The 14,204-nt window shown below is 41.4% G+C and overlaps 1 long non-coding RNA gene across 6 annotated transcripts; it reads left to right on the forward strand.

Moving 5' to 3' along the window:
* Positions 1-5,606: 5,606 nt before the first annotated feature.
* Positions 5,607-11,106, forward strand: LOC120292164. Of its 6 annotated transcripts, none has more exons than XR_005549898.1 (7): positions 5,607-5,817; positions 8,305-8,649; positions 8,747-8,884; positions 8,971-9,413; positions 9,534-9,784; positions 10,138-10,258; positions 10,460-11,106. It is a non-coding gene; the product is annotated as an uncharacterized LOC120292164 (long non-coding RNA). The 6 variants fall into 6 exon arrangements; XR_005549896.1 differs by having other exon boundaries at positions 8,971-9,143; positions 9,262-9,784; XR_005549894.1 differs by having other exon boundaries at positions 8,971-9,143; positions 9,304-9,784.
* The last annotated feature ends 3,098 nt before the right edge of the window (positions 11,107-14,204 follow it).

Below are 14,204 nucleotides of genomic sequence, written 5' to 3' on the forward strand. Positions count from 1 at the left end.
ACATGTCCGGTTCTACGTCCACCACTGAACCTCCTAGAGGATCTGTAGTGCCTTTCCCAAAGGCAACCTCTAGCACGTAGAAAGGAACCTCAGACTCTGGTATGGGCCCTTCTCTCTGGCCATTTCGCTCCTGGAGATACCATGATCTGTATTGATGGGCACCTTTTTGGGTAGACTCGCATCGACCCATACTATGGATTTCACCAACTCATATACCCATCCTCTAGGGCTCCCATGCAGCGGGATGAAGCACTTCTGCTCTGTCACCTTCTTAGGCTGATCAAAATGCTCAGGAGGAGCTACCATCTAAGGACCTGAAATGTTATCCCACAACGGGGTGAGACGACGTCTCAGCGAGTTCACCCCCTAAGACCCGACTGGAAAGAAAATACACCCCTAGGGCTGCCTAAGCCCAAGCGCTAGTCAAAGGACTTACCTTTGCCTCGATTTCATTGTCAGTACAAGTCATCAAATCACATAAATAAGACAAATCATCACACCCGATCGACTCATCGATTAGTTGACCTAGTCGTTTGATGTCATTGAGACCAGCACACGGTCATTTCAATTACTCATTCCAACTATTAAACACGGCCCTATGGGCATGACCTACTAAATGTTCGGCGGTGAATTACGGCCCAACGGGTACAGCCAACTCCAAGTTCAGCTGTAAATCACGGCCCAATGGGCACGGCCATATTTTGGTGGTTAATTACGGCTCAACGGGCATAGCCATGCTTTGGCGATTATCTTGATCTAACTCATAACATCACACAACACATCAACATGCGTCATCTCAATAAGTCATCTTCCTACGACTATAAACCATCACACGATTATTCACCCACGGCCAAGGATATGGAATTCCACCTTCAACTCCTCAATTAACATAATATCTTGGCCTATTTTCCTCGTGTTAAAGATACCCAATAAAAATAATCGTGTGTGGGTACACGGTCGGTCTCAGCCAAAAATATACTATCTTTACTTTGAAAATTCCCACCATTTATATAGTTGATAAAAACATTTTTGGCGTTGTAAACCGATGCCCGGTGATTTTCTAATTAAATACTGAAATTATAAAATTTTGAAATAAATACCCAAAATTACAAATCACACTCAATCCGCACAAAATAATAGTCAATTAAATAAATAGATCACACTGCAATCAGCATAAAATTCTGGTCACTGGCTATCCCGGTCTAATTTCTGGAAAATAAATAATTAATTAAATAATTACGGAAAATAATTATTAAATGCCAAAAATGCACACTTAGGCCAGAAAAGCCTAATTAAATACCGAAATGGGCTCGGAAAAATTCCGAGACTCGTCAATTAAATACTACAGCTTATCTACTTGCTAATTACACTATTCTATCCACCTAACATGCAATATCGGTTAATTAAATTGTTAATCCAATCTAACTAACCACCTAAATCATGCTTAATCTAATCCAATCATTCCTTAAATGTCATTAACTTACTAAGTAGGGATTAGTGAGTTAAACTCACTTGATTTGCGATTCGATCGCACCACAACGATGGGGACACGAAGGGGTTAAGAAACTCCAAAGCAGGTGCGCCTTTCGAGATCCGGAAGGCCACAAAAACGGGCCAAACAGTGCTAGAAATATCCACGGATCTGGTTTTTGTTCGGTGGCTAAAGAGGCTAACCGGTGGCTGCGAGTTGGCTTGACTAAGTGAGGAAGGTCGGTGGAGGCGGCGGCAAGCGGGCGGGGCGTGGTGGTTTGGACGGCGGTGGTGGCGAGCTCCGGCGACCTTGGTGGATGGGATGGTTTGTGGGACGGGTTGGCATGAACAAGAGGCGAAACTAGTGTGCGGTGCGGGAGGTGGCGTGAGGACGCTTGTGTGGGCGAGCAGCGTGAGTGGCGGCATGCGGTGTTCGAACGTGTGGTTGGGCTGCTCCAGCGGCTTGCTGGCTGATCTCCTATGCTTTATGTGGTTTCTTGGAGCTTTACACGACTGGCAATAGAGGGAGGGGGAGTCGATGGTGAGAGGGAGAGAGGAGGGGATCGGCTGAGCAAGGATAGGGCCACCATGGTCTTATTCTATCTCTTTGTCCCCCTCACTTGGTCCCACCCAAGTCACAGCCCTATCCTTTGCATTTTCCACCCTCTTGACTTCCTCTAGAAGCTTTGGAAGTGGTCCAAAGGTTATGGGCAAGGGGGCATACGAATTTTATAACATTTTCCCTCAAATTGGACTCAATTGCTTTTTGAATTAAATCAATTCGGCCTAAAAATTAAACCATCATATCATCGATCAAATTGACATTTTTCCTCGCCAATAGAACCCACTTACATCCCAATTTCCCAATAAAAAATGGTCCTCTGAATTTCGATCGAAAACGGCCCTATATTGACTTTTTCCGTCAAAATCTCGGTTTGCAGAAAAATCTTCAGAGACTGAGTCGACATTCCTAAAATGACCCGTGACATGAGAAAACTTTCAATTTCTGAAATCGGATTCAAATTCGTGGTTAATTTCAATTTGGCGCGATTTTAGCATAACCTAAGCTACCGGGTAGCTTCCATAAATTTTTTTAGTGCAAATGACCCATGGTCGATTTTCTTCGAGCCACAATGAACCTTTTCGACACAATGGTGACTCTTGGTGATCGTGAAAATCTTGATGTTTCGATTATGAACACATAGTACCAAAACAACAGAAAAATCAGTCTAGTGCCAATCGACGAGAATTTTGTAACTTAGTGGAATCACCCACGTTTAGCCACACTTCTCAGTCGAACCGACCTATCTTTGATTCCTGATCGATTTTTAATTGTGCCGTAATGACCTCTGCAGATGAGCATGGTCGAGTAGCCGATTCCTAGTCGAATTCTCAAGTCTATTGCGTTAAAATCCCTTAATGGCTTCTCCAAATAGTCTAGTTATCTCAAGAGTAAATTAGCTCTGAGAATGGTACTATAGGTGCATCGATGAAAGGCCCGATTAATTTAATTGAAAGCAGAACTGAAAATTTCAGGATGTCACATTTTTTGTGTGCAAAGGTTAAGTTAAACATGTTTTTCATAATCCCTTATGGGTCTACACATCACACATCTCCAAAGGCCTTAAATTCCCAAATGAATGCAGGACAAGGAACTTGCCATCCCATAAGAATGGCAAACTTAGTCCAGTTCGTCAACAAATTTAAGTACAAATTAATTCAACATCATCCAGAGAAGAACAAACTTTCTTACAAAGACCACAACGGGAAGAAAGAAAGCAAAAGCAAACAATCGACATTTTTGTCTTAATAGCAAACAATCTATCTTTACTCAACTAAGGTAATCCTGCAAGTAAGAAATGAAGACAACAATCATTAAGTGCCTAATGCAAGATATGAAGAAGGTAAATTCTCAACTAAGGTACAACTCAGTGTTATTGCCTCCGCCCCTTTCAGTCTTTTTCTCTTTTCACTCGTTCAATGAGCACACTTAAAAGAAAAGCCAAATTGTTTCAAACAATACACACTAGCATTTATGGATAAGTAATTTATGTAAGAACACATTTCACCAAGTTGGTATCAAATTAAAACGCGCTTCAACAACTAATAAAACGTGAAAATCTTGCAATTGGCCATAAAATTTATAGTTTTAATGATGTGCCTTACATGTACCCAAGCCCCCCAAAAAGTAGTATGTGTGAGCTGCAAATCAATATCAAGGTATGACAGTATATAAAGGTTTGAGGGCTGGAGCTCATTCTATTAATCCATTCTTGAAAACAAAAGAGCCAACTCTCTCAAGGTTTTAGGTACAACTTGATGACACTGCTTGGGAATTTTGATTGAAGTTTCAGCGTGTCGGGGCATTCTCTTCTGTGAGGAAACTGTGCAATATCTCGTTGATAGAATTTCGAACTGTTCTCGTCAAAATACTGACATAAGTATCAATATGGGTTAAGACATAATTTTTTAATCCATTTTGAAAGGTCTAGCATCAGGTGAGGCTTCTCTCATTTCAGATAGTGGGCGAGATGCTTAAACTCTTAACCACTCAACCAACTGTTTCAACTCAATTTAGGTTTAACTTGAAAGTTTCAAGTTGAAACTTACCCCGTCGCATTTGATTTCTTATTATTTGGAAGTTAGAACTTAATTTGCGTACCCTGAAATCTAAAACTTATTTTGTCAATCGATTTTATAGTTTATTCGGGAACTGGCGACTTTTTATTAGTTTCATTTTTTTTCTTCCTTAACGAAGTGAACCCAATAACAAAAATTTTCATTTATCACTGTAAAATAAAATAAATAATAAAAAGTTCAAAGCATGCAACCACAATTCATTGATTCCCCATTCTCGATCTGGTTTTGACCCATAAATTGGGAATTGAACCGCACGGTACCAGTTTCATTTTCTTTTTTGGAATCGGATAGATAACTGCGGGAAACTCCAACTAGACTAGTTATTAGGGCCGGTTCGGTGCGGTTCCTTGTTCTCCACTGAACCCCTGCCGTAGCAGATGAAAAATGCTTTGAAATTTGCTGACTTTCCGTCAAAAGGGTAAGGCCGCACCAAATATCTTGGCTGACATTTTTTTATTAATAGACGTCGTCGTTTTCTTCTTCTTTTCAAACCCCCACTCCCTCCAGTCACCTGCAACTCAAAATTCCGTCCGTCTTCGATCATCGTCAGTCGTCATCGTCATTGCTGCAAAATGAGACAGGTGAACGGACGGCGATCTCAGCAAGAGAGCAACGACCTGCCAGGCGGAGCGGCGTCGGCGAGCATGGAGGATGTGAATGCTGTTAAAGTCGCCAGAGTTCCGATCTCAGTTCTCCACTGCATCGATCTCTCGAATTCGGTTCAACCCAAGGAACCTGTTTAGATCGATTCTTTAGTAGAATTGTTGATTTTAACCTTGGACTAGGAGCCAAGCTGATCCGAAGCTGGTTCTAAGTTCGTTAAATTGGAAATCGTATCGATTCTCCTTAAAATCAACCTTAAACCAATCGGTCTAGATTAATTCAGTTCGATTCCTGGGTTGAATTGATCTCAATGCTCAACCCCATTTGTATCAACTCATTTTACTGTTGCTTGCATCACATGACATAAAGCGTTAGTTTTTTTTAGGACGAAAATAACTCATCTATTAAACTCTCATCGTCGAGTTTACACTTAGCATAAATTCATAGTACAAAAGATCCTGTAGAAAAGGTGGAGGAGAAAGCACCCAATTAGTAGGAAGAAGTGAAGCCGCATGGGCCTTCGCGGCCCGGTCCGCAACGGTATTTGCCTCTCTGTTGCAATGAGCAATGCAGAGATTAGGGCACCGAAGCATCAATGCCGCGTTTTCTTCAAAGAGAGATCTGAACTCCCATGGCGTCCGATCAGGGTGGATGATAGCATCGACGAGAGTCAAGCAATCGGATTCCACATCCATTCGATCTAGTCCTCATCCATGCTGGAGCAAAAAAACAAGAGTGAGATTAAGAGCCATCACCTCAGCGTGCAAGGCCGAAGAGCCAGGGACGGAACGCGTGAAACCATCAATCAAGAGGCCAGAGGAGTCTCTACACACACGAGCCACCGAAGCGTCACTTTGCAAAGGGACCGTAAGCGCGTCAATGTTAATCTTTAAGACTCCTTGGTCCGGTTTATACCATCATTGAGTTGTTTCGTATTTGGTGAGCCTCTCCTCTGTAGGGTCTCCTTGATACAACGATGGGATCTGGCGTCCACTAAGGTGGAAAAGACAACCTGCTCAGCGTTGGGTTGCTGCTGCCGAAAGATGTAGTGATTCCGGGCCTTCCAGATATACCAAAGGATTGACGTAGTTGTCGCCAGGTCTGGTAAGCTGTCCTGTTTTCCAATTAGATCAAGCAACCATCTTTCTATGCGATGCACTCCAGTGAAATGATGATTGATGTTGATTTCTGGATGAAACCAAACATCTAATGTCCATGGACATAACAAGAAAAGGTGTTCCGATGTCTCTGGTACTTGGTTAGGCCACAGACAGCAAAGTGGGTGATAAAATGTGTCGCTTATATAAATTTTCTCTAGTCGCCAATGCATTATTGCAGACTGACCAAAGAAACGATCTGAGTTTAGGCGTGGTATTCAATGTCCAGATTGAGTTCCACAATTTGCAAGGCACTTGAAAAGAGGAAGAGGCTTGAAAGTCGTGATTGCTTGTTTGCTATGCTCTGATCTTGTTATAACAACTCTTCACTGTGAATTCCCCATTCTGCTTTCTGCTCCAAATTAGTTTATCCTCCGTAAATTGAGGTCGTAGAGGGATAGAGGTAATTTCTTCAACTGTTCGGTTGTCAAAACTTTGACGCAGTAAGGTTGTATTCCAAATGTTAGATTCTGGAATTATAAAACCAGCAACTTCTTCATGTTCACCTCTAGGAGCAGGGCCTCCAAGAACGCCCTTAGGCAGCCATCTATCTTCTCTAACTTTAATTTTTGTACCATTACCGATAGACCAAAGTGACTAGTCTACGATAGAGTCTCGGCCCAGCAAGAGGCTCTGCCAGCCCCAAGAGGGTCTAGTACCTTTAGTTGCTTGCTAGAAATTCTGATAGGGAAAATACAGACCTTTTAGTACTCTGCTATACAGAGATGAAGGTTGTTGAGCCAGTCGCCAAGCTTGTTTTCCTAATAGTGCTTTGTCGAAGGCCATAAGATCACGAAATCCCAATCCCCCATCATCTTTTCTACTCTTAACAGCCTCCTAATTCTTCCAATGAATACCATATTTGCTGTTTTTTGTTTGCCACCAGAATCTAGCTATCATCCGTTCGATAGATTTACAAACAGCAGCAGGGATTTTAAAGACAGACATTGTATACTGAGGAATCGCTTGCACAACTGTTTTGATTAAGACTTCCTTACCTACTCTTGAAATAAGCTGCTCTTTCCATCCTTCCAGCTTCGAATGAACTTGACCCAAAAGCCACACAAACATGTCCCGTTTAGATTTCCCCCAGTCATAGGGTATTCCAAGATACTTGCCAGATTTATTCAACACAGGGACCCTTAGTTCTTTGGCAAGATTTTCTTGCAAAATAACAGGGCAATACTTACTAAAAAACATACTAGATTTATTTCTATTGATAGCTTGTCCTGTAGCTAAACAATATTCATGTAGAACACTTGCTAAATTCTGACATTCAATAAGCTTTGCATCTAGGAAGAAAATGGCGTCATCGGCGAAAAGTAAATGAGATAGAGTGGGACACCAGCAATTCAACTTAATACCTTTAATATTTCCCATCTCGACTGCGTTGTTAATAAGAGCTGATAAGGCATTTGACAGTAGGATGAACAGGTACGGAGATAGAGGGTTGCCTTGTCTCAGACCTCTAGTCGGATGAAAATAGGGTAGGGATTCGTCGTTGAATTTAACACTCATAGAAACCGTAGTAATGCACTGTAAGATCCAGTGAACCCATTGAGTATGGAAGCCGAGCTTGAGAAGATTGGCTTTAAGAAAATCCCATTCAACCCGATCATATGCCTTCTGCATAATCCCATTCAACTCGATCATATGCCTTCTGCATATCGAGTTTAAGGACAGCATTAAAGTGCTTTTTTTGTTTCCGTATTCTTATTTGATGCAGCACTTCTTGAACCACAATAATATTATCCTAGATTTGCGGACCTCCAACGAAAGCGCTTTGTTCTTGTGCGATCAGCTGTGGTAGCCAAGGCTTGAGACGATTAGCCAGGACCTTTGAAATGACTTTGTAAATAAAGTTGCAAAGGCTTATAAGGCGGAATTGGTCCAATCTTTCAGGGTGAGAGGTTTTTGGGATCAGAGAAATAGAAGTGCGATTAAATTCAGGAAGCATAACCTCAGTTTGAAAGAATTGCTGCACAGCTGTGAAGATATCATCATGTAAGATGTCCCAATGTGCTCGATAGAACTAGCCATTCCACCCGTCTGGACCAGGTGCCTTTGTTTCCCCTAATTGAAAAACCACAGTCTTGACTTCGTCACTAGTAACTTCTGCTATAAGATGATTATTTATCTCCTCTGTCACCACTTGATTACAATGTGTTAGAGTCGGGCCGTAGTCTCTATACTCTACAGATGTGTATAATTTCGTGAAAAAAATAGAGGTAAGCTCTTTTAGAAGGTTCGGGTCACGTACCCAGGTCTGTTGATCATCTTGCAGCATGCTGATCCTATTACGCTGTCTTCTTTGAACTGTGATTGCATGGAAAAACTTCGTGTTTCTGTCCCCCCATCTAAGCCAATTAACCCTGGATCTCATTGCCCAAAATTTTTCCTCCTGCTACCATAACTTATGAATTTTTTCTTTCAGGTCAGACAAAACAACCTTATCCAAATGGCCATGAGGTTGATTAGTCAGGATTTGGAGCTGGTTGTTAAGGAAACTTATCTGGTGTTTGGCATTAATAAATTTGGATCGACTCCAACGTGATAAAGCGGCAGAGATAGCTTGTAATTTTTGGTGGAGCGTCATGTCTCCAAGTTGGGAAGATGCCCAAGAAGCAGCTATTGTGGAGCGACACTCCATATCTTGAAGCCAGTAAGCTTCGAAGTAGAAAGATCTTTGTTGTTTACAACGCTGTGTTGCTTCAGTAGACAAGAGAAGTGGGCTGTGGTCAGATCCAAGAGCTGGTAAAGCCAACACTTCAGCAAGAAGGTAAGTCAATCTCCATTCCTTTGTGCTAAGCATTCTGTCTAAACGCTCCTTGACAATGTCGTCGCCCTGTCTATTATTAATCCAAGTGAAAGCGCAGCCTTTCTTTCCCAGGTCCATGAGATGACAATCATTGAGGAGATCACGAAAAGAAAGCATACGATGAGTCTCGGCAGGACACTTCCCTACTTTCTCCCATGGGTACAAAACTTCATTAAAATCGCACGTTACAGCCAAGGTAAGTTGTTTAAGCCATTCTTGATATGCCTTAATTCTGTCCACAAACTTTATCTGAGATGATAAACTGCGAGAGCATGTAAGCAGGTAAGACGCATTGTGATGCCGTAATCCCGGTCAGTACAGATGAAGTCAAGGATAGCCGAAGAGTGAGAGGTCACCATCAATGACACTCGATCATTCCAAAAAATTGCCAAACCTCCAGCCAAACCTATTGGATTTTCTATGAAACTTGCTGAGAAACTGAGTTTCCGTTGAAGGTAGATGAGTTTCTTTTCCTGATTTTTCGTTTCCATCAAAAACAAAACATCGGGCCGTTCCTGAGTCACTAAGACCAGTAGAGCTTGAACTATCAGGGGATTGCCCAACCCCTGACAGTTCCAACTAACTACTCTCATTGTCCACCTGGTGGCTTTTTAGGGCCAGCCACCAAGGCCCAACATGCAGGAGCATCTGCCTCAATAATAGGAGTCTCTTGCAAAACAGATTCATCAAACTCCTCCTGGAGGTGAGGCCGAACATCATGAGCAGTGAGTCTTTTTGCTTTCTTAATAGGGCTGATCTTGCATTCAAACGTGAGTGTTTAACCTTTTTTGACTGGATAGAACCTGGTGAGACTTTGTTAATCTTTAAATGCTGCTGGATGATAGGAAATTTGTCATGTTCATTCTTACTTCTGGATGCTTCCTCCACCATGGGTTGCCATTGAAGTGGTTTGGCAGTTGTGATAATTTGATTACAGTCAGGAGCCTCCATAGGTTGTTTGCCTCTGTTTGTTTGAACTTGGACCTCAGGTACAGCAGGAGGAGAATCCTAAACGGGGAATAGTGCCAAGGGAGGTTGAGGGGTCTCTAGGATTGTCTCATCAGCATCATCTTGGGGATGATTCACGTCATAAAAGGTACTCCAGAAGGGGCTGTGTGCCCGGACCTCTGCTCTGAGCCATGAACCATATAATAGGCTATCTTTTTCATCCATCTTGCTCTCATCATAGGAAAGTCTTTACAATACATGGCATAGTGACCAAGCTTACCACAGGAATAACAATAATGAGATAGTCTCTCATAGCGAAAATCTAGCCAAAGGTTCTTTCCTTCTACTTTTATTAGAAGCCCTGGTTTTAGCGGTTGCTGAAGGTTCATTTCTACCCGAGCCTTCCCCACTCTAAGTGGTGCGCCATCTTTATGTTCAATCCTCACAACTACCACCCTGCCTATATGAGCAACAGCCTTATTGATCATGTTTTCTGTGCAGCGTTCTAGTGGCAAGCCAAAAACTTGCACCCAAAACTCACATGTGGTAAAATCATAGCAATGCAACGGTGTGTTCACTTTACAAGGTTTCAATATCACCAGATGATTGGCGAATAACCAAGGTGAATTCTCTAGAACTCCCTGTTTTACTTACTCTGTTTGAAACTTTACAATGTACAGACCGGCTTCACCTTGTGAGATGTCCACTAAATCAGTTCACCATACTCATTTCATAGTATTTTGAAACGCCAGAAAATTTACTGAAGGGTTGTTTAGGATCTTACCGACCAGAGTTAACCGGCATTCTTCAATTTTGTGGTTAGGGGCCACTTCCTCCCATACTTGAACTGGCTGTTCCGACCACAGGCGACCCAGGCGATTGCATAGGGCAGACAGACGAACCTCATCTCCAGCAACCTTGCGGTCCATTTCAAAAACAAAATGGAACAATCAAACAAAGAAAGACCCAGAATCGCAAAGGAGAAACACCATAGCGTAATCCCCTTGCTCAGCGACCAGACGTGAAGGAAATGGGTAAGCCAAGAAGAGGGCTTCCGGCATGCAAGTCGATTGTGGCATGCAAACCAGAAGAAAGACGTAGCAAGGGGCGGAGAAGCAGGGGATAGAAAGAGTAGGTCAGATGGGTGTTGTGGAAGTTCACGGAGGGAAGCTGCAAAAGTCGCAACTCTAGGGGAAAGAAAACCAGTTTTGGAAGCTTCGTGAGATGATATGGTGACTGGAAAGACTGGTGAAGAAACTACCATGGAGGTAGAAGAAACTCTACATTTTGTAGAGAGCACACAAAGCGTTAGTTAAAGTGTAGGAATTTGTGCATTTTTTGTACTATGATGAGCATGCGTAATTCATATGATTGGTAGAATGTAATTGATACGCTTCATGGAGTTTCATATTGTTCAAAAGTCTTTTAATTTGAGATAAGGCCTTGCTAGTCTGCAAGAGCAACCGAAAATGGAATAGGTCTACTAGAACCTGTATTTTTCTTTACCATTCAAAAATAAGATATCACAAGAGTAAATTAAAAAGGATAAACATACATGTAAATATAAATTTTTTAAAAGTTTTTCAAATTTTAAAGTCTATCTATTTTGCAGAAAATGAATAAATTAAAAATATTTTTTAAATGATTAATTATATCGAATGGAATAATTAGTCAGCAAAAATGCTTTAAAATTTGTAGAAAGCATTAAGATCTGATGGCCGCACCGAATATCTTTGCTGATTCTTTATTCGTCCCACACCGTCATTTTTCCTCGTCTTTCCTCAGCCCCGTGTCCTTCATCACCTGCAGCTCAAATTCCCTTCCGGCCTCGATCATCGTCGGTCGTCGTCATCACCATGAAATCAGTCAGGCGAACGGACATGGATGACACGAACGCCATTGACGTCGACGGAGTTCCGACTTCTGCTCTCAACCTCATCGACCTCTCGAGCTCCGATATCCAACGGTCGGTGTCCCTCTTGAAGCAGGTTTTTGATTCTCCCGCCTTTTCTGCTATTTTCAATTTGATTTCCGGAACATAAAACCGAGAAAACCGAGGTTTTTTCGAGTCGAGAGGGACACTAACGGATGAATCCAATCCGTTGGCCTCAGGCGTGCTTGGATTCCGGCTTTTTCTACGTGATCAATCATGGAGTCAGCCAGGACTTGATGGAGGAGGTGTTCGTCCAGAGTAAGCGGTTCTTCGGTTTGCCTTGTGTTATTCTTCTTTCGCAAAGATTTAATTGATGGTGGTCGTGTAATGTGCCTCGCCCCTAAGCTATCTGACTTTTCAGTTTCAGGAGTGAAAGATAGAAAATGATAAGCAAAATGCAGTTTCTAAAAAAATTTGTCCCATGGTGTATGGCTTAGGGTCTTCCCTTTCATAGGATGAGGTCACCTATAATGATCTAAATGAGATGTTATGGGGAAATCAAATAATAACCTAGAGGTCAATTGACTAGAGAAAATCAAATTTATAGGTCCACTGGTTCAATTATACACGTAGAACGGTGAGCATTCCTATATCGCCCTTTCATACCAAATTCTCTCGAGTTTTGAAAATTAAAAAATCCGTAATCTGCATCAAGTGTAACCATCACATCATGTGACGATCAAGAAGTTGACTGCATCGAAGCCATTTGTTCGTGGCGGACTTGGTGCCTCCTAGATGCCCATCCCACATGATGAGTTGCCAAAAAATCACTTTCCATAAAGTGTGCAAACTGCCATTCTTCTTGACCCTTGGTAACTTTGTGTGGAAATATCCGCCCCATGTGAGATATTCTTAAGAGAGGGTCTCCTTAATATTGGATAGTCCAAGATAGGAATGTCATCAGTTCGGTTGATATCCGACCTGAACGGAAACACTACAGAACCAACCTGAGACCCAAATGGCATACAACCTGAGCGATCGGGTCAGGTTTTGAAGATTTTTTTTTTTTTTTTTTTTTTTTTGGGTGTAGAGGTTATGTTAAACATATATTTCATAATTCCTTATGGGTCTACACATGAAATGAATGCAGGACAAGGAACTTGCCACATCCGATAAGAATGCCAAACTTAGTCCAATTCGTCAGCAAATTTAAGTACATATTAATTCAACATTGTCCAGAGAAAAACAAAATTTCTTACAAAGACCACAAGGGGAAGAAATAAAGCAAATGCAAACAATCAACATTTCCGTCTCAATAGCAAACAATCTTTGTTTGACTAAGATCATCCTGCAAGTAAGAAATGAAGAAGACAACAATCATTAAGTGCCTAATGCAAGATATGAAGAAGTAAATTCTCAACTAAGGCACAACTTAGTGTTATTGCCTCCGCCCGTTTCAGTCTTTTTCTCTTTTCACTCATTCAATGAGTACACTTAAAAGAAAAGCCAAATTGTTTCAAACAAAACATACTAGCATTTAAGGATACGTAATTTTTGCAAGAACACATTTCACCAAATTGGTATCAAATTAAAACGCGCTTCAGCAACTAATAAAACGTAAAAATCTTGCAATTGGCCATAAAATTTATAGTTTTAGTGACATGCCTTACATGAACCCAAGCCCCCCAAAAGTAGTATGGCGTGCTTCTCAATTCATCAAGCTGCAAATAAATATCAAGAAATGACGGTATATAAAGGTTTGAGGGCTGGAGCCCATTCTACTCATCCATTCTTGAAAACAAAAGAGTCGGGTCTCTCAAGATTTCAGGTACACTTGATGACACTGCTTGGAAATTTTAATTGAAGTTTTAGCGAGTCAGGGCATTCTCTTTCGTGAGGAAACTGAGCAATATCTCATTGATAGAATTTTGAGTCGTTCCCATCAAAATACTAACATAAGTATCAATATAGATTAAGAAAAATTTTATAATCCATTTTCAAAGAGATAGCATGGGGTAAGGCTTCTCTCATCTCGGGTAGCAGGTGAGATGCTTAAACCCTTAAACCCTTAACCACTCAACCAACTGCTTCGACTCAATTTAGGTTCGACTTGAAAGTTTCTAGTTCAAACTTAACCCGCCGGATTTCATTCCTTATTATTTGGAAGTTAGAACCTAATTTGCATACCTTGAAATCTAAAATTTATTTTGTCAATCGGTTTTATAGTTTATTTGGGAACTGGCAATTTTATTTTATTTTTGTTTCATTTTTTTCCTCAATGAAGTGGACCCAATGACAAAAATTTTCATTTATTAATGTAAAATAAAATAAATAATAAAAAGTTCAAAGCATGTAACCACAATTTATGGATTCCCGATTCTCGATTTGGTTCTGACCGAGGAACTGGGAATCAAACCGCATAGTACCAATTCCACTTTTTCTGGCATTGGATCGATAGCTGCGGGAAACTCGAATTAGATTAGTTTTTGCGGCCGGTTTGGTGCAGTTCCCTGTTCTACGCCGAACCCATGCCGTAGGCGATGAAATATGCTTTAAAATTTGCTGACCTTTTGTCAAAAAGGATATTGCCGCACCAAATATCTTCGCTGAGTTTTTAATTAATAAACGCCGTCGTTTTCTTCTTCTTTTCAAACCCCCTACTCCCTCCATCACCTACCGGCAACTCAGAATCCAG

This window comes from Eucalyptus grandis, chromosome 3 (genome assembly GCF_016545825.1).
Source record: "Eucalyptus grandis isolate ANBG69807.140 chromosome 3, ASM1654582v1, whole genome shotgun sequence".
Lineage (NCBI taxonomy): Eukaryota > Viridiplantae > Streptophyta > Magnoliopsida > Myrtales > Myrtaceae > Eucalyptus > Eucalyptus grandis.